We start from the raw sequence: 20,655 nt of genomic DNA, 5'->3' as shown, positions 1-20,655 counted from the left end.
TCCACCACTGGAGATATGCCGATGGATGATGTGGCAGCTGATGAGTCAGAGGGAGAGACCGAAAAGGAGCAGATAGAGGTGCCAGATGAGACCATTTATGGAGAGTTGCCGGATTTGGATGAGACGATTGTACAGTCGGTGATTCAGACATAGCTGACAGAGACATCCATGGCAGGCCCTAGTGGAGCTGGTAGTGATGATATTGCACCGGGCACTGATGCCCCGACAGATGGAGCGACTGTGTAGACAAGACCCTTCTTTACCTTCCTCTCTGTCATTTTTATTGACTTTTTAGTATTTTGTTGCATTTGAGGACAATGCTTTTTATTTGTGGTGGGGTGAGGTATTTCCATACCTACCTCTTATGATTATCATTTTAGTATAAATATTGGGTTTTTGTGCTGTAAATTGTGTTTTGTCATTGTTTTGTGGATGTTTGAGCTTATGGCTCCTTGTTTTAAATGCAAATTGTTTTTGACCCTTATAAAAAATTTTGCTACCTCTTGTTGTGTTAGATTGTGGCTGTTCTTGTGAAATTTTTTAGTATCAATAATGATCAATACCGATGATTTGAATAGTGCTCTTAATCGAACAAAAATGAATGTGCGGCTACGATGAGGCCAAATGAAGTTGCATAGATAATATGTGAACTTTTTGCATCTTGTTGACCAACCGGTTATCGAATGAGTCTCTTGTGATGAACATTGCACACTAGCGAAAGTGTGCAGTCTTGTTTGCTATTGGTGCCAATGCCTTGTGTGATGAGCTTACCGTGAACCTTGTGTGATGACACCTATAATTTGCTTTGTTGGTCCGGTTGACTAAGTGATGTAAGCTCTTGAAATGATCTTAGGCAACAATTTTGAAGAGTGAAACAATTTGGCAATATACCTCTTTTGTGGCCAACCTTGTGAGTGTGTGAACTTTGTTGAACCCTTTTGAGCCTTGCCCTTTTTCATGTAATTGTAATCCCTCTTTATCCATTCACCTATATTCCTCATGCAGTGTGGTGTGTTTGAATAGCCAACTTAGGCCAAAAGCCTAGGTTGGGGATGTGGTGAAAAGAGGAGGAAAATCAAGAAGTGTGAAGAAGTCCCCCTTTATCCATGGACTTGAAAAAGATGGAACCCTCCATAAAAAAAAAGAAAGAAAGGAAGAAAGAAAAAGAAAAGGAATGCAAAAATTGTGAAAATTGCAAAAGAAATGGGGTGTCCAATATTCCATGAGAAGTGAATAATGGGGTGAATTTTGAGAATGAGTGCAAATGTTGAAGGAAAGAGAAGAAAATGATGTTCATACCACATTTCATGAGGATAGCTACCACTGAGCCTAAATGACCAGACATTTATACTAGGTCCCGTTACATGCCTTGAAAAGACCTTTTTGATTTTGAGTGAGCTGAAGTGAATGTTGATTGTAAAATAAGGGCAAATCTATGGGTGAAGTCATGCATGTGTTCATCTTTGTGAGTGTGAGAGTTGTATGTGATTCTGGAGCTATAAAGTGTTGAACAATTGTGTGTGAATAGGGAATCATTTTGGTGTGAGGGCATTTGAGTACCTTTGTTGAGCTTGAACTTGCATTTGAAGCAAGTATTGCGAACTTAAGAATCTTTGATAATGGCGAGTCACAACTTAAATATTTGAGTGCACAATTGATCCTTGCATGAGTAAGTTGAGTCTTGTTATGTGCATTCATGATTGAGTCTTTTGTAGCATTGTTTGAGACATCCTTTTTGAGCTGCTGAACTTGAGTTTTAGTTGAGGACAAGTAAAAGTTTAAGTTGGGGGTGTTGATGAGTCCGAGATTTGGACTCATTTAGGGCTTTATTTATATACATTTATTGTCCTCAAATGCTTATTTTGTGCCACTAACTGATGCAAGACCCTTGATTTCCAGGTATATGGATTGAGGAACAAAGCAAGGACACTAATTTGCAAAAAGGAACGAAGCGAGCTGAAAGAATGAAGAAAGGCAAGCCTAGTGACCGCCAAGTCCACTTGGCGAGTCACCGAACAACTACTTGATCGTGTAAAGTTCCAGAGTGCCAAGCCCTGTAGGAAAGAATCAAGTTGGTGAGAGAAAGGAGCAGTCGGTAGATCACTGAGTGGTTCCGCGATGCAATGTTAGATCGCCCAAAGTTACAGACCTTGAGGTTGGTGAAGGCCAAGGCAGAAGGGCGATGGAAATGACCAAAGGGCGGATCGCCGAGTAGTTCGGCGAGCCCGACTTAGTTTGTCGAGTGACTCTTCGCAGCACATTTTTGGTGACTATAAATACATTTTTGAACATTTAGTTTAGTATCTGATATCATAATATCTTAGTCTATTATTAAGTTTTGAATTGAGAGGCAGGTTTTCTCTAATTATCCTTTAGCTTTGAAGAATTGAAGTTTTTCACTTTTGAGAAATTGAAAGTGGGTCTTTGATATTCTTCGAATTGGACCATTGTAAACACGAAATCAATCTTAACTAGTTGATGGAAACTCAATTTGATAACGATTTTTATCTTTTTATGATGTCTAGCTAAAACCCCAATTCTTGGGGTGTGATTATGTGATTATGGGCTTATTTAGATTATGGGTATTGCTAATTGTTAGTTTAAATGCTATTTAGAAGTGAGTTCAATCATTAATTGTGGTTTAATTTTAGAATTGTAGTTGCAAATGCAGTTTTACCCTTGTGTTTTTGGCTTGCTCGAGAGAGAGGTTTTAAAACTAAGATTATTGATTGATGGTCTGTGGGTATTGGGTTGTCATGGGTTCAGCTCGAGAGAGTGAATCCTAAACCTAATTCCACACATTCAGCTCGAGAGAGTGAATGGACTAAGGTATGGGTTGTTTTTATTTTGCATGCTTGTTGATGTTCGAGAGAAATCGACTTGATTCGGGGTAAATTGTTCGAGAGAAAGTTTACCTCCTCTATAGTGTATCTTACTCACTAATATTTAGCTACTTTCTAATAGTTGCAATTACCCATTTGTGTTTATTAGCCTATAATCAAATCACATCCCAAGAACCCATCTCATTATTGTTATTTCGTATTGTTTTCCATTGTTTGTAGTTGATAATTTCAAACCAAAACCCCCCATTTGACATTCGTGTCACCCCCTGATTTGAATAATGTCTTTATTTGATAATTTCTATTCCTATGACTGATTTGATCATGTTCACACTTTCCTATTGAATCTTAAATACGTACTGCTCCCTGCGGGATTCGACCCCAACTCACTTAGTTGGGTTATTTACTGATTAACGATCCTTGACGCTTAGAATTGGATGAAGTGTCTTTGAAATGTTATTAATCAATATACCCCAATACAATCCCTTAAATTACGATCATAATTTATGTTAAGCAAGTTTGAAAATGTCACAAGATTCCAAGTTCCTAAAATGAGAATAAAACATAGTGTAGTAATTAAGGAATGGTGTATCGACATGTGAATCTTGGTTTTAATATTTAGGTGGTGTTACAGACTTGGTCCTCTTTATTTCTAGAGTAGATTAGGATGTCATCAATGAACACGATAACACACATATCCGGTGTATTGCTTAAAAATTCTGCTCATGAGATGCTTGAATATTGTAGGAGTGCTCATCAAACCAAAGAACATGACAAGGAACTCACATTGACCACCACGGGTTATACAATTTTATTTTGGGTTGTCACTTTCCCTTACCCTTAACTAATGATAGATTAATCTGAGGTTTATCTTGGAGAAATATGTAGCACCTTGAAGTTGGTCAAATAGGTCATTGATTCTTGAAAGAGGTTACTTGTTCTTTATGGTGACCTTGTTCAACTAACGATAATCAATTCACATCCTAAGGGAACCATCTTTCTTTCACACGAATAAGATCAAAGTACCCCAAGGTGAGACATTTAGTCGGATAAAATCCTTATCAATGAGATCTTTCAACTTCTCTTATAACTCTTTTAAATTAGCTTGATCCGTTTTGTATGGAGGAATAAAGATGGATTGGGTATTTGGAAAGTCATCAATTCCAAAGTCTATTTCCCTTTCGGGAGGGACTCCAGGAATATCATCGAAAAAGACTTCCAGGAACTCATTTACAACTGGAACTGACTGAAGAGGTTGTGTCTCAACACTAAAACTAAGTGATATATGCACCCCTTATAGACTAACTTTTTGACCTTAAGGTATGAGATGAAACATCCTCTAGGTACTGCTGGGTTACTTTTTCACTCTAAGACAGGCTCATTAGAAAAACAAAACTTGACTATTCGGGTCCTACAATTGATTGAGGCATAACAACCATAAATCCAATCCATGCCTAAATGACATCAAAATCCACATGTCTAATTTGCTAAATCAACCATGGTTTCTTTATGATAGCTAGAGATGGTACAATTTAAATAGACTCTTTATGCTAGAATAGACTCACCAGTAGGTGTAGAGACACTGAAAGGTTCATGAAGTCGTAAGGGATAAGTCCCAAACCTCATGACTACATAAGGAGTCACAAAAGACAAACCAACACCTGGATCAAGTAATGCATAAACATCAATAACAAAGATGTTAAGCATACCAATGACAATATCTAGAGAATTCTCCTGATCCTAACAACTGGACATAGCATACAAATGGTTCGTACCCCATCTGTTCTTGAATTAGAACCCCTTTGAGCAACTCTAATTGATGGAACTACTAAAGAAGATTGGACCCTATTATGCCTTTTACCTTTCTTTCCCTTAAAAAGTGACCCATCTGACCATATCTAAAGCACCCATTCATGCCATACTGACACTCTCTTGGATGCGTCCTACTACACGTAGCACAAGGTGGGCTTCAAATAGCCCTTGTGCCATACTTCTCTACGACTGAGAACCCTAAGTTCTGACACTAAGAGTTCTGGAACCTCTAATCATTTATGTCGCTTAGTGCAGACGCACTAGACGATGATGGAGCAGGTCCAATTGACCTTTTCTGAAAAAAGGACCTATTGTCATTCCCACCCTTCTACTGACTAGACTCATGACCTACTGATTTTACCCTCTTTTTCTGATACTACTCTTTATCCCTTAGCTTGATAACACTGTGAGACTGGAGACATCCATATCATTGATGAAGAGTGCAACTTTGCGTTCCTTATTCACATGTTTATCTAACCCAAAGATAAACTTCCTCAGTTTGGACCTAATATTTAGGACCATCTCTAGAGTATATTGAGACAGTTGCACAAACTCGAGACCGTACTCCTTTACCTTTAGCTCCCCTTGCTTTAGGTTTACAAACTTTTCTGCCTTAGCCTCTCTCAACTCTCAGGGTAATAAGTGATCTACGAAGGCCTCCTCGAACTCATCCCAATCAATTTCCCCTACATATTCACCATGGCTATTCTCCCACTATTCATACCAAATACGTGTTTTTCGTGTTGTTTAACTCCTTCAACATGGGTATCACGCATTGCATTGAGAATTTTCCATATCTCACCAATGAAATTTTGAGGATCCTGTGAATACTAGAGGATTCATTCTGAAGAAATCTTTGATCCTTGTCGCAACAGACAACTCTTGGGAACTGGAGTAAGCGACTGTGGTGCCCTGATTGCCTGATTGAGTAGCCACCAACTGAGTGAGCATCTAAATAGCTCCCTTGAACTCAGCCTCTGAAGTAGGAGCAGGTTGCGGAGTAGGTGTCAGAGGAACCCTTGCAGTGCGAGTATATAGTCTCTGTGTCCCAACATTTATGCCTTAATTAGTTGCACGAGTTCCATTTTTGGTCTGAATTCTAGTTGGTGGAGGAAGATCACTAGTAGTGGTTCCAGTAGGAATCTCGATACTTGCAACATTACACTGACTCGTGGTACTCTTAGTAGGCATGATCTCCATTATGCGAACGTATAAATTAGAAGAAAACTTTCATAGAGTTAATCTCTATAGCACGAATTAGAGTATGAAAGAAGGGTAGTATTTCCTAATGTCATGTAGCCTCCTTATTATTAATGTGGCACGCTTCACATCGATAAAAAGGACACTACTAGACACGACTTTAACACCTCAGATTCAAAAGATAGGAAGTTGCAGCTTTTCAGGATCTGGTGCCAGTACCAACAGAGCCACCAGTAGCCTGTGGACTGATACACTGTGTAGGTAGCTCTATGGGTGACCAGTACAAATTTTTCAAAAGTGTCAAGTTCCAGTACTTTTATACGGTTCACCAGGATGGTCTGTTGTCCTATTCACGAGTTGTAGGTAGGTCTCTTAGGTGAGTCTAAGACTTAGAGAAATTTTAGAAAACTTGAGACCCACGACCGAGATGTGGTCCCATGGACCGTACATGGGTCTGCCGTTGGGAGTCCAAAATCAGTGGTCTTTGATCTCACCCACGACCAATCAGGGCGGTCCGTGGTCTGACCAATGTACTGTAGGTCTGGTTTTTAGTGAGGTCTGTAGTTATTTTAAGGGCTTTTGGGTCTTTTCCTAATTATTTTAGCCTAAATACTATGTCGTTTTACCCTCTATTAGAATTCCTATATAAGGATTTTTAGCCCCAAAATCACCCTATTCAATTCATTTTCTAAAATTCCTAAAAGAAGAACAAGTTCATCCTCTCCAATATTTTTCTCTCTAGAAGCTTGAAGAAGAAGATGAGGGTTTCAAGATCGAGTCTCCAATTCACCATTTCTTGTGGGATTTGAAATCCAAGGTATGATAGTCTTCATGTGTGGATCTCTTTCCTCCATAGAGTTACTAAATTCTCCAATTTACAAGTTAGAAATCTCCAATTAAAGTTACGGTTTTCTTCTATGTCTTGGGTTCCTTTCGATGTTGATTCAATTGATTGTTTTAGGAACTATTATGCATGAATTCAGACAATTCTATGATTTTAAGATGAATCCCCATGAACCCATGCATAACCCATATTTTCTAAGCTAAGATGATTTAATGTGGGTTATGAACTATGAAAGATGAGTTTATGACGATATGCATGTTCTTTATGAAAATGATGAAAATGATTTAAGATTTCTTTGAGGGTGAAGCATATATGTTGTTTTTGCTGTTTTGTGTAAGGATTTCTCACATACTACTCAATATATGCATGTGAAAGGGTTTTCTCACATAAGGATTCTTAGAGTCTAAAGGTTTTCTAAACTAGTTGTGAATCAAGTTTTAGGAGCTATTATAAAGAAAACGAGCTTGGATTGGCTATTTGATGTGCCTTGCACGAAAGATAAGCCAAGTAAAGAATTATGATTATTCTTGGGATATTTGCTTAGCACCGAGAGGATATTGAGATGGAAGCTCTCCCTTAGTTAGAGGTTGGGTTTCTAGTAGCACTCTCCTTATCCCATACCTATGTGCCACCAATTGTCTTAGATAAATGATTATTTTCTTAGATAGACATTAGATAGTGGATTCACGTAAGCTAGAAGTAAGGTTCTTTTCTGGGGAAATAAGGACATCTCTTTACGGTGTTGGGTCAGACACCAGATTCCATGTTATATCATACATGGTGTGTATGTCTGTTAAGGCTACTTTCCACACTAATGATGAACTAAGGTTACTTCAAGAAGTATCTCACAAGTGTTCAAAGATGAGGTTTACTTGATTTTGACCATGATTACTATGATGTTTTTTTCTAACCTATTTCTTATGGTTTTAACTTAGTCTTTGCATGACATGAAAGGTCATTTTTAGCATTATTTTAATACTCTATGCATTGCTATCATACTTGGTATATCTTTTACTAACACATGCTCTTTCCTACATTGTTACTCAAATATAGGATCCAACGCTCCGATTCTGCATCCCTATGGCTAGTGGTCACTTTGGTTATATCAACTAGTGGTGAGTCCTCATGTTCCAAGGACTGGACCTTTTATTGCTTTCCATCTTTACTTTTCAGATGTTCTATGTGATGCCAGGGTGACGTCCCAATCATTTTTTATGTAAATGATGGCTTTTGAGACTATGTAGACTTCTACTTCGTTTTAGAAAACTCTTTATGCTATGAATTGTCTTTTAAAATCTATTGATTTTCTATTATATTGTTTATATTTTCTAAGTGGCTTTTGTAAGACCTCTCGGGATCCCATATGCCATGTTGCACCTAGGGTATACTTTGGGTCGTGACACAACTTCATGGAAACCCTAGGAAACTTGAACTCTGGCCCTGATTCCAAGTTTGTCACCCCTCAAGCCTACACTCTAGACGTGACTGGCACTCGAAAACTATTGATGGTCCCCAAGTGAACCCTTGGCCTGATTGACTACTTAGCGGAAGACTAATTCAAGTGTACATAACCTTAAAACTGAAGAAAATATTTAAAGCAATTAACTGAATCTTAAAGTTCTCTAAAAATACTTAAGATAATTGATAAAGTTTATCAAAGCATTTGAAAATGAATACTAAAAAGAATTTTTAAAATCTTCCTATCTATGAAGCCTCTATTGTCTGAAGATAGGTGTCGGGACAAGACCAACAATAATCTTACTCAAACTACTAAATCAATAAAAGACTCAAGTCCTCCAAAAGGAAAGGAGGCCTCACCAAAAGCTGATGAGTGGTGATTTGATCTCAATAAAATGGCTACTGATGATACGTAATATATGCATCATGAAATGATGCAACATCTAATGACATCAGTACATGGAATGTACGGTATGTAATAAAGATGAATGAAATAGATAACTTAATTGAAGGAATGAAATAACTCAACTGAAGTGAAGTATGAACATAAAGTAGAGATCATTTAAGCTTTACAACATAAAATGCAATAACAACAAATACCTATTATATAAATATACATACTTTACTTTAATAGGAAGTTTCTCTAACCAACAACCATCACTATGAGCCTCGTGATGATACATCGTCTTACCCATGGTTCTTGAGATGTCTTAAACCTTACCTGGATATAGGCCGCAAATTTAACTTATGGATCAACTAACAAACTCTCAACAAGGTGGGGTGAGGAGTCGCCTAAATTATACAATCCTATTTACGCTAGTGGCACAACTTATAGAGTTTAAGTTACCATAACTCTGACCTTAATCGGTGCTCAATAATACTCCCAAATTATAGATATGCATTCTCATATAAGATACTCACTGAGTTAAGATAATACCCAAAGGACCCTCTTTAAGGGATAACTGAACTTTTACTTTATTTGTCTGAAATGCTTATGAAAACTCTTTATCCTCTTCTTGAAATAATACTTTCTTTCTAAATGTAAACATAATACATTTGGGATCATTAAAGTTTCCTTAAAACTCTTCTCAAAATAATGCTTTAAAATTACTCTTGGACTCTCTTTAAATTACAAAATCAATTCATGGAATAATTGCACAAAGGCTTTAGCAAAAACTCAAATAACAAGTTCATATGATAATAAAAACATGAAAACGTACTTAAGAAGTCAAATGCATAAATTAGCATAATCAAAATACTCAAGAATCAACACTCAGAATAAGAATACAAACCCAATTCGAAAAGTCATGAAACTTTGGGTAGAACACTAGATTAACTCTTTACTGACTGAACTTAGATGTAGGGCATGAGGACAAACATATTAAAACACTATGAATAGCCTTACATATATGGAAGAACAATGTTCTTGGAGAAAATTTAAAGAACTTGAAGAAGATGCTTGAAAATCCCAGCTTTCTCCTCTTGGATCCTTGCTCTAAGTTTTGGGAGTGTTAATGAGAGTGTTAGGGGTGAACTATACTGAAAAAGACCTTTATTAGGTGTCAAAATGTCAGGGCTTAGACTTAGATTGGTGGGATAGACTAAATTGACGATGTTAAATACTATTAGGATCATTTACGATAGGGCAACTATGATTCATATAAGCTTCTACAGACTGTACTATCCACTCGTGGTTCCCACTACTTGAGAGAAACTGTTGAGTCACTTTTATGAACCCCATCCTATGGGTCGTAGGTTTTCCTATGGCCCATAGGTTTCTCTTGTATAACCTCTGGTACAAAATTCTTTGAAATCGATGACACTTTCCAGTAACGAACAACTATGGTCTGTAGGTCCTTCTATGGGCCACCCTGCCTAATTGTAGAGAACTATACTGTGGCTAAATTTTTTGAGGATTGACTATGAGATAACAACTATGGTCTTTAGTTCCTTCTACGGCCTGTACAAGCTATCCGTAACATCTCAAGATGTAAAATATTTACCAAGTTTGGAAACCCTATGACTAGCCTCCTTTACGAACTGAACATCCCCCTATAGTCCATCCTATTGATCTGTGGAAAATCTTCTTGGACTTGAAATTTTCAAATTTCCATCTCAGCTTTTACGACCCCCATATACGGACCATAGGTCCTTCTATGGATCGTACGTGGTCTTGTCCAAATTGGCTCCAGTAACTTTCTGCAATTTCTAGTTTCCAACTAACTTACCAATTCATGAGATGTTACACTAGGGTTCCAAGGATTTCAAGTCTCTATTGAGGAATTGACCTAGGGTTTTTATCAAGGTACGTAGGACCTTTAACAATGGGTCTATTTTCACCCATTGAGTTCCAAAGAAACCTCAATTTCTTAATTATGATTCTTCCTCAATTCTAGGATTTCATGATTTCTTATGGGTTCTATTGAATTTCAATTTATTCTTCATGATTGATCTGATTATGCATGATTTGATCATAATTGAATATTTTTAATGATATTTTCATGAACGTCATACAATGCATGTATTTTTATGATCATGACTAAGCTATTTCAATATGCATGCATTACGTTATGAAGATTTTCATGAATGAAGGATGTTTTAAGATAGAATATCATTCACTTTATATGCTTATAATAATTTATATGCTTCAAATAAGTGTATCTCAAATTTATGTTATGAAATCATAATTTTAAGAAGCTATTCTTATGATTATCAGATTTTCCATGAATGATTCAATATTACCAGATTCTTCTTGTTTTCTATGAATATGATTATGCATGTTTTTTGTTAGGTGATTACTTAGAACCGAGTTTGACTAGTGGTGATTACCCAAGTCTCAAAACTACGTGTCCCCATAGGACTTAGTTTTTATAGACTTTAGCTACTAGATCCACCTTAGCTTATGACTCATGGTCCTTACCTTGGTAAGTAGGGCACTCTCTTTTCGGTGGGAGAGAAGAACATTGAACTCTATATTATAGCTCATCGGATTTATGTCGGTTTATGATATCTCCCGCATATATTATGATTATGATTTTTAGAATATTGCATGACCTTATACTATGTCTTCAGAATCAGATCATCACTTTCATGTTATGTTTACTCGGTCATTGCATTATCATGTTTTACAAATTTATCATGTTATCATGTCATGTTTATGCATATCTCCATATTCAATACATTTTGAGAATTGGCCGCATACATTTCTACCTATATTGTTTCATAATATTGGTATTGAAGCATCACATCAGGATTGTGATTAGTAATGTAACATCTGAGAATTAGAAGTTGAGTTTGGAAGGGGAAAACTTGCATTTTCGTATTGTGCAATTTCTTACAAGCCCACTTACGGACTATAGGAAGTTCTATAGGTTGTAGGAAGGCAGTCCTAGGACTTGAGTTGGATTTTTGAAAATGTCAAGTCTCTAGTGAGTGTCCACAGACTACCAGGATAGTATGTAGAAGCTTGTACGGTCCACATAAGTGATCCAAAGTTAGTAAAATTTTGGACTTGATTTTGGGTTCTACAAGAGGGTCCTACATGCCGTAGAAGTTTCAACAACCTGTAGGAAGGGTTTCATGGAAATGGACCAAAATACTGGCCCAGTAACATGTTCTATGGATGACCAGTACGGTCCGTAGCAGTTCTTACTGACTATAGGTCGAATCCTTAGAAGCCCTCCGACAAGATTAAGTCAAGGACTTTTGGGTATTTTCCTATCCTTTCTACACCTATACTATATGACCCTATAACTACCTTTACTCTTCAAAAAGTATCCATTCCCTTCCAAATCAGTCAAATTCTCTCAAAGGTTCTTCTCCTATTCTCTCTCAAGAACTCTCAAGGCAAAACTAGGGTTTCAAGCTTCAAGGTCTCTTCCTCCATTGCTAAAGTTTTGATTACCCAAGATATGTGTAAACTTTATCAATGGATTTCTTTCATCCATTGGGTCCCAAAATACACTCAATTCTCCTTTTGAATTTCACCTAAATTTCTAGGATTTCATGTCAAATCTTCTTGGGTTCAATTCACTACGATTTAATTATTATTATTTGATATTATTATGCATGATTTGATTCAATTACAAGTTTCCAATTGATTTCATATGATACCATGCTTATGCTTATTTTATGAATATGAATTATGATTATGAAGTGATGCATGCATCATGAAATTGAAGATTTATGAATGTATGAGGATTTTAGATAAAGTGTCAATGACCGTGAAAGGTTTTCTTACTATAAAGATGATAATGATTTAGATACTTAGATAGGTAAGTATCTTATGAACAATTTATGAAATCGTGATACTGAAAAGAGCTATTCTATGATATAAAGGTTATGATTGGTAGCTATCAATAGATTCTTACCTTTACAAATATTATGATATAATTACAATTATGCTTATTCCGTCGGGATTTTACTTAGAACTGCGATTACTTTGAGATGGAGGCTTTAGTGTTAATAGAGGTTTAGTATTTCGTAGAAATCTCTTTGTCTCTAACTACATGTCCTCGATAGGATTTGTTTTTGATAGACATAGATAGTTTATCCACCTAGGCTAACATGTATGGTCCTTACCTTGGCAAGTAAGACAAGCTCTTTTCGGTGTGAGGAAAACACAAGATTTCATATTATATCTCACATGGTCTTTGTCGGTTAATGGTAAAATATCCCACAAAAGAAATATGTTTTTGTTCAAAGGTTTTATGACTTCATGGTTTAATTTAAGCTTTCTTATGACTCTTAAAATGTTGCGTTGGCCTTGTTCCATGATTCAAGATTTTGACTCGTTAAGCTTTACTACGTTTTACTTGGTTATGCATTCACATGTTCTAAGTTTATTGTATTATAACATTTACGTTTATTCATATTTTTCCTATATTCAGTGTATTCAAAGTACTAATACATATATTGTGACTATATTGTTTTATCATATATGATCCAACGCTCCTCCTATCGGATGTGGCTAGATTAGAATTACTCTACTTTTGTTTGATAATGGTGACTTCTCATGGTGGGAGGATGATATCAGAATTTATCACTATATGCTTTGATGTCAGTTTCAGTATTTGTACGTGATTTAGGGGTTGTGTCCTAACCTTACAGATGATAGTAGAAGGCTTTGTCATACAATTTAGATTTTCAACATTTATATTCAGTCGTGTACTTTCAGATTTCTTTTATGATTGAGACTTTTCTTGGAGACTTTGTTCAATTATGCTTAGTATTGAATGTATGTTGTCTGTATTTATGTTATAGTTATGTCAAGTTGCTTGTTTAAGTTCTCTCGGGGTCCTATTTTCCATGTCACATCTAGGTTATACTTTGGGTCGTGACAAACTTGGTATTTAGAGCATCAGGTTTAGAAAGATTCTAGGAGTCTGACAAGCCGCATCAAGTAGTCTTTTTCATAAGTGTAAAGCGCTCATGAGGAATTTAGAAACTCCACTTCTTTCATCATTCTAAAGTCATGTGATAGAGTTTATATCTATAAAGGTCTTCCTCCAAACTCTTGTTTGATGCGTTTCAGGATAAGCTTCCTTGGAGAGCTAATGCAAGAAGGAATGTAGGTGACAATGTGGATCCTGAGGTTTCTCAAGCTCCAGTCGATCCTTCGCTCGAGAAAGTGTCTCATTCTAAGTTTCGAGACACTTTCCAAGTGTTGGCTCAGGCTATGACCACTCAAACTAATAGAGAGGTTGTAGCTTCTATAAGCCCAATTATGGGAACTATGGTGACAAGGGTTAAAGACTTCACAAAGAAAAATCCTTCAGAATTTCATGAGTCCAAAGTGGATGAGGATCCACAAGAGTTCATTGAAGGGATCCACAAGATTGTGGACATCATGGGAATAACTCTAGTGGGAATGGAAAACTTGGCTTCTTACCAACTAAAGGGTGTTCCTCAAATACCAATGGAAAGAGGAAATGGCATTGGATATGGGTCCCTTGGATTGGGATAAGTACAAAGGGGAGTTTCTCAGTCATTTCTTTCCCCTTCAAATGAGGGAGGAAAGAGTTCATCAACCTAAAACAAGGCAACATGAGTCTGAAAGAGTATGTATTGAAGTTCACTCCATTGTCAAAATATGTTTCAACTATGGTTGTCGACTCTAGGGAAAGGATGAGTAATTTTATATTGGGTGGTGGTCAAAGAGTGCCAAATTACCATGCTAATCAAGAAGATGGACATCTCGAGGTTAATGATTCATGCCTAAAAATGTAGGAGTAAAAGCTAAAGGAGAAATCTAGGGAGTCAAAGAGGAAAATAATGGGTAATGGTGACTTCTGTCACTCTAAATTTGGTGGATATGGACGTTCTCAGTTTCAACAAAAGTTGTAACACCCCAAAAAATTTTCGAGCCAAAACTCGAACCCTTCTTCATTGTGAGTAGGATTTTACCAAGGAATTTAAAATTTCTTAAGTATTAAGGTCAAGTCACTAGATATAGCACCTTGAGTTCCAAAAAGAATTAAAGATAAATCATTCAAGTCGTTCCTTAGTTTTTTTAAGTTTTGGGTCACCTTTAAACGACCATAACTTTCAGTACATGATGAATTAGGAGACCCCTAAGATATCAAATGAAATATCTCCGAGTTCTCTTTCCAACGCCACTGAGTTTGCTAATTTTTGAGTTCATATGAGGGGGATATTCCCTTTTGAAGTCAGGCTGTCCATTTAAGGAAAGTTACGCAAAAATAGGAGTGGTATTTTAGTCTTTTCCTTACCCCCACTTATTCTAAACGCGAATTACACCCAATTAAGGGTCTAAACTGATTAGAATAAGTTTCATTCATCCCCAAAAGTTCTTAGGGTTTTAGAGAGAAGATTCAAGAGGAGAAAAAGTTCAAAGTTTCAAGCATTTGGTCAAGAAATTTAAGATTTCTTTGAGGTATGTGAGTTTCTCATAGTGTTGGTTTTGTTCACCCACACTCCAATCATGTTATTTTCACCGAAGTTTCATTCTTGAAGTTGAAGAATTTGAGTTCTTGATTTGTTTCTGGAAACTATTGTTTCCGTTCTTGAATTAGGATGGGTTTGATGAGTTCTTGAAATAAAAGTTAGTGAATTGAGGATGGTTTGGAGTAGATTATTGTGTATATAAGTTGAGTATTTGAATCTAAGTGATTGAGAAAGAAACCATTCGATTCTAGGTGAATTAGGGTAAAAAAACGAGTAAGAAAAAATTGGGCAAAAAATAAGGTACCAGGTCCGTGTGTTCCTCAGAAGTGAAATTTCCCTCTCCGCGTTGCGGAAAGAACACGGACTCCACTATTTCAAAAATTATTCCACTACCAAACATTATAATTCATCTCCGCGTTGCGGACTTTCTCCCCAAATAGTGTTTTTCAACCGTTTCTCATTATTACCTATCTAAAACTCATTTAATCATCACGATATCCTTCCTATCATAAATCATAACCTTGAATTCATAATTCAAATTCAAGGTAGAGTTAAGAGTCAATTCTTGAGAGTTCTTTCGAGTCTTTTGAGAAAGTCCCTTTGAGTCTTTTGAGGAGTCTTCTACAATTTCTAATAACTTGTTTCAAGACTCAAGTAAGTGAGTATGAGAATGAGGAAAATGTATTCATAAGTCTACACTATCATCGAGATCCTTCATATCATGAATCATAACTCTTGAATTCGTAATTTGAATTCATAATTCAAATTCAAGAAAGAGTTCAAGAAAGTCTTTGAGTTCAATTAAGGATCCTTTGAGATCAACTACCGATTTGAGCTAAGCATTAAGGAAGTAAGTATGAGAATGAGAAGAGTCGTATACATGAGTTCCATATATCGACCCTTGAGTCGAGTCGCTCATGCCCATAAATTCCGTATGAACTCCATAAATTGAGTATCTTTGAGAGGAGTAGTATCTTCAAGTTCTAAGTCTTGAGTATTGAGTTCCTAATCATTTTGGGATTATATTCCTAATCATGGGGCTACTACATGTTACCTATGAAGGTCCTTGAGTTGAGTAGTTCATGCTCATAATTCCGCATTAACCCTATGAGTCGAGCAGTTTTGAGATGAGAAGTATCATTGAGTCCTTGAGTTGAGTAGTTCATGCCCATAATTCTGCATGAACCCTCTGAGTCGAGCATTCTTGAGATGAGTAGTATCATTGACACCTTGAGTTCTGGAGTTGTTGAATTCCAAGTATTAAGTTCTATGCATGGTTATTGAAAACCTTGAATTGAGTCGTTCACATCCATAATTCGGCATGAACCCTATTTTAGGAAGTCTTTTTACAAACTGTTTTAAAACTTTTTTTAAATACTTGAGTACTGAGTTGAGGAAGAGTTGAGCTGAATTCATTTTCTTTAAAATGATATATGGGAACTAAGTATTCCCAAGAGTAAATGTTTTTACATTTAAGATGAGAGGAAACTGAGATTTTCGAAAGAATTTTGAGCTGTTTGAGTACCATCTCTTTTAAGAGAGATTTTTTAGTAACAATCTCAAAACACAGAAAGAGTTATGTTTTTAAGCATATGAGCTAGTATATTTTGGCAATAGTATTGAGTACCGATATGGGGGAGAGTTCATACAACTCACATCCCCCATAAACCATCTATCCAATGTGGGTAGAAAGGGTCATACTTTTTAGATGATTCCTTAATGCTTTTTAGCATAGACTAGTGGATCCATTTAGTAGTAGGTTCTATACCCTGGCAAAGTGTAGGACAGGTCTAGAAGCGTGGGCTAGACGTTGTATCATTACGTAGCTAATAGTGATGGTGTCAGTTAGAGAATCTCCCACAGAGTTATATTGTATTTTTTTTATACAAACTGAGTTATTATTGTATTTTTTTAATACATTGAGTTTCTATCTACTGTTTTAAAAGCTTTCCATATATTGCATCTTTTATTGTTGTTTTATCTAGAGTTGAGTATCCTGTAATTGAGTTGAGCCCTATTTTTCTCTGAGTTGAGCCTTATTTTCTCTGAGTTGAGTTGAACTATGTTTCTTTGAGTTGAGTTGAGAAGAGGTAAGTATGTTTCCTTTTAATCAAGTTCAAGCTGATGTTTATGCTTTAGAATTCCCCTTACATGCTCGTCCATTCTATGTACTGAGCCATTTGGCCTGCATAATTTCATGATGCAGATACAAGTACTTAGGATCATCAACATGTGTTTCGTTGAGGTCATGTGATATTCCATTCAGCTTTGGTGAGCCATCTTATATTTTAGAGGACTTCACCTTTATCCTATAGTTAGTAGTTTTGAGATGTCGTGGGTCTTGTCCCGATACCCTTCTGTAATAGTAGAGGCTTTATAGATATACATAGTTGAGGAGTTTCTGTATTTACTTTTATTTTGAGTATTGTACTGACTTTTAAAATGGTTGATTATTTGAGTTTATTGAAACTAATTCTGTTTTAAGCTTTTGTATGCTTGAGGTAGTCTTTCGCTTGTAGCCAGCCAGGATAAGGGTTCACTTGGGGACTAACAATGGTTCTCGAGTGCCCGCCACGTCCAGGGTGTAGGCACGGGTCATGACAAAAGTTCTCCAATCAAAATTCTTCAAATACTCTGGGTTGAAATTTCAACGAAGATAGTGTGTCTAACTGTAAGCCTTACAGAGGTGGTGGTAATAGATCTTCTATTACCTCTAGCCAAAAGTGTGGCAAGAGTCATTCGGGAAAATGCTTAGATGGTACCGATGTTTTCTATGACTGTGGAAAGAGTGGTCACAAGGTGAGGGATTGTCCCTTTCAAGCTAGCAAGACTAAGGACGGTCTTCAGGTTCAACCTAGTGGTTTTGGTTTGGGTGGTGCTCCTCGTCAGAACATATGAGGGTTCTCCTAATATAATGATCAGACTAGTATGTTACAAGTCTTTTATCTTGATGTATATGCATTGCTTGATCCAGGTTCTATATTGTCTTTTGTGACTCCTTATGTGGCTACAAGATTTGATGTTTGTCATAAAACTCTTTATGAACCTTTTTACTCTCAACACCTATTGATGACCCCATTGTTGTTAAACAAGTCTATAGAAATTTTCCCATTTTAGTTTCTCATCAAGTCATTCATGTTGACCTTGTAGGTCTACATGTTAAATTTTGATGTTATTTTTAAGATGGATTGACTTCATTCTTGTTATGCTTCAATAGATTGTAGCACTCGATTAGTCACATTCCAGATTCTTAATGAACCTACCTTAGAATGGAAGGGTGTAAATTCAGCACCTAAGGGTCGATTTATATATTGTCTTAAGGCTAGGAAAATAATTTTTAAAGGTTGTATCTATCATCTTTTTCAGGTTAGGGATATGGATTCTGAACCCCCCTACTCTTGAGTTAGTTTTGATTGTAAATGAGTTTTCATATGTGTTTCTCGACGATCTTCTTGGTAGTCCTCCTGAAAATGAAATAGACTTCGGTATTGGCTTTCTTCCAAATATGCAACCTATCTCTATCTCTCCTTACTGTATGGCTCCGACAGAACTTAAGGAGTTAAAGGATTAGTTGAAAGTTTTATTGGAGAAGGATTTCATTAGATCTACTATGTCACCATGGGGTGCTCCGGTGTTTGTTTGTCTGAATGAAGGATGGTTCACTTTGTATTTGTATTGACTACTGGCAATTGATAAGGTCACGATAAAGAATAAGTATCCTATTTCAAGGATCGATGCCTTGTTTGATCAACTCCAAGGTGTGAGTTTCCTTTAAAAGATTGATCTTCGATTAGGGTATCATCAATTGAGAGTAAGAAAAAGTGACATTCCAAAGATGACTTTTCCAACTCGGTATGGTTATTATGAGTTTTTGGTAATGTCTTTTGGTTTGACTAATGCCTTAACGATATTCATGGACCTAATGAATAGTGTGTTTAAGTAATATCGTGACATATTTGTGATTGTATTTATTGATGATCTTTTGATTTACTCATAGAGTGAAGATGAACATATTGATCATTTAAAAAATGTGTTAAAAATTCTCAAGGATCATAAATTATTTCTAAGTTTAGCAAGTGTGAGTTTTGGTTGAGGTACGTTGCTTTTCTTTTCCATAGTTTCTCTAGTGAAGGTATCAAGGTGGATCCTAAGAAGACCGAGGCAGAAACTCGCCCTAAACCTCTTTCCCCTTCTAAAATTTAGAGTTTCTTGAGTTTGGTCGGTTACTATAAAAGGTTTGTGGAATGATTTTCCTCTATTACTTTGCCTTTGACTACTTTGACTCAAAAGAAGGTGAAATTCCAATGGTCAGAGGCTTGTGAGAAAAGTTTCCAAGAGTTGAAGGATATACTCACTTCATCCCCTATTTTGACATTACCAGAAGGAATTGATGGTTTTTTGGTGTATTATGATGCTTCATGAATTTTTCTTGATTGTGTTTTGATGCAACATGGGAAAGTCATTGCTTATGCCTTGAGGCAATTGAAAGTGCATGAAAAGAATTACCTAACTCATGATTTGGAGCTAGTGGCGGTTGTCTTTGCTTTGAAGATTTGGAGACATTATCTTTATAGTGTTCATGTGGATGCATTCATTGATCACAAGAGTTTGCAATACATGTTCAAGAAAAAGTATTTGAATCTTTGCAAAAGGAGGTGGTTTGATCTATTGAAGGATTACGATATGAGTGTCCTTTATAACCTGGGTATGGAGAATGTGGTTGCCAAGGCTCTTATTCAATTGTCGATAGGTAGTGTTACTCATGTTGAGTATGGTAAGAAAGAGTTTGTTCGTTATGTTCATAGACTAGATTGATTGGGTGTTCTCTTGGTTTATTCCGAGGATGGTGGTGTCATTGATCAGAATGGTTCAAAATCGTCTCTCATTTTGGATGTGAAAGATAAGCAAACCTTTACCCGATTATTGTTAAAGATGTGGGTTTCTAAAAAACCCATTGAGGTTTTCTCCCATAGGGGTGATAGTGTTCTTCATTACCAAGGTCGATTATGTGTTCCGAATGTTGATAAGTTGAAGAATGGTGGAAGCTCACAGTTCTCAGTATTCTATTCACCAAGGAGCCACCAAGATGTACCGTGACTTATGGGGAGTCTATTGGTGGAATAAGATAAAGAAGGATATTGCAGAATTTGTTTCTAACTGTCCAAATTGTCAACAAGTGAAAGTTGAGCATAAAAAACTAGGTGGTTTGGCTCACGACATTAGCATTCCTATGTGGAAATGGGAAGATTTGTATATGGACTTCATTACGAGTTTAGCTTGTACTCATCATTAGTTTGACTTGATTTGGGTTATTATAGACCAAATGACTAAGTCGGCTCATTTTCTTCCCGTGAAGACATTGTTTTTAGCTGAAGACTATGCTATGCTTTATATTCGAGAAATGGTAAGGTTGTATATGGTACCTTTATCCATCATCTCTGACAGGAGTAATCAGTTTACATCCCAATTTTGGAGGTTGTTTCAGAAAGGTTTTGATACTCAAGTGAAGCTTAGTACGACTTTTCATCCTCAGACTGATGGTCAAGCCAAGCATGCTATTCAAACTTTGGAAGATATGTTGAGAGCTTGTATGAT

Source organism: Solanum stenotomum, chromosome 2 (genome assembly GCF_019186545.1).
Source record: "Solanum stenotomum isolate F172 chromosome 2, ASM1918654v1, whole genome shotgun sequence".
In the NCBI taxonomy this organism is placed as follows: Eukaryota; Viridiplantae; Streptophyta; class Magnoliopsida; order Solanales; family Solanaceae; genus Solanum; species Solanum stenotomum.
The sequence above is the reverse complement of the archived record's forward strand: the minus strand, read 5'-3'. Positions refer to the sequence as shown.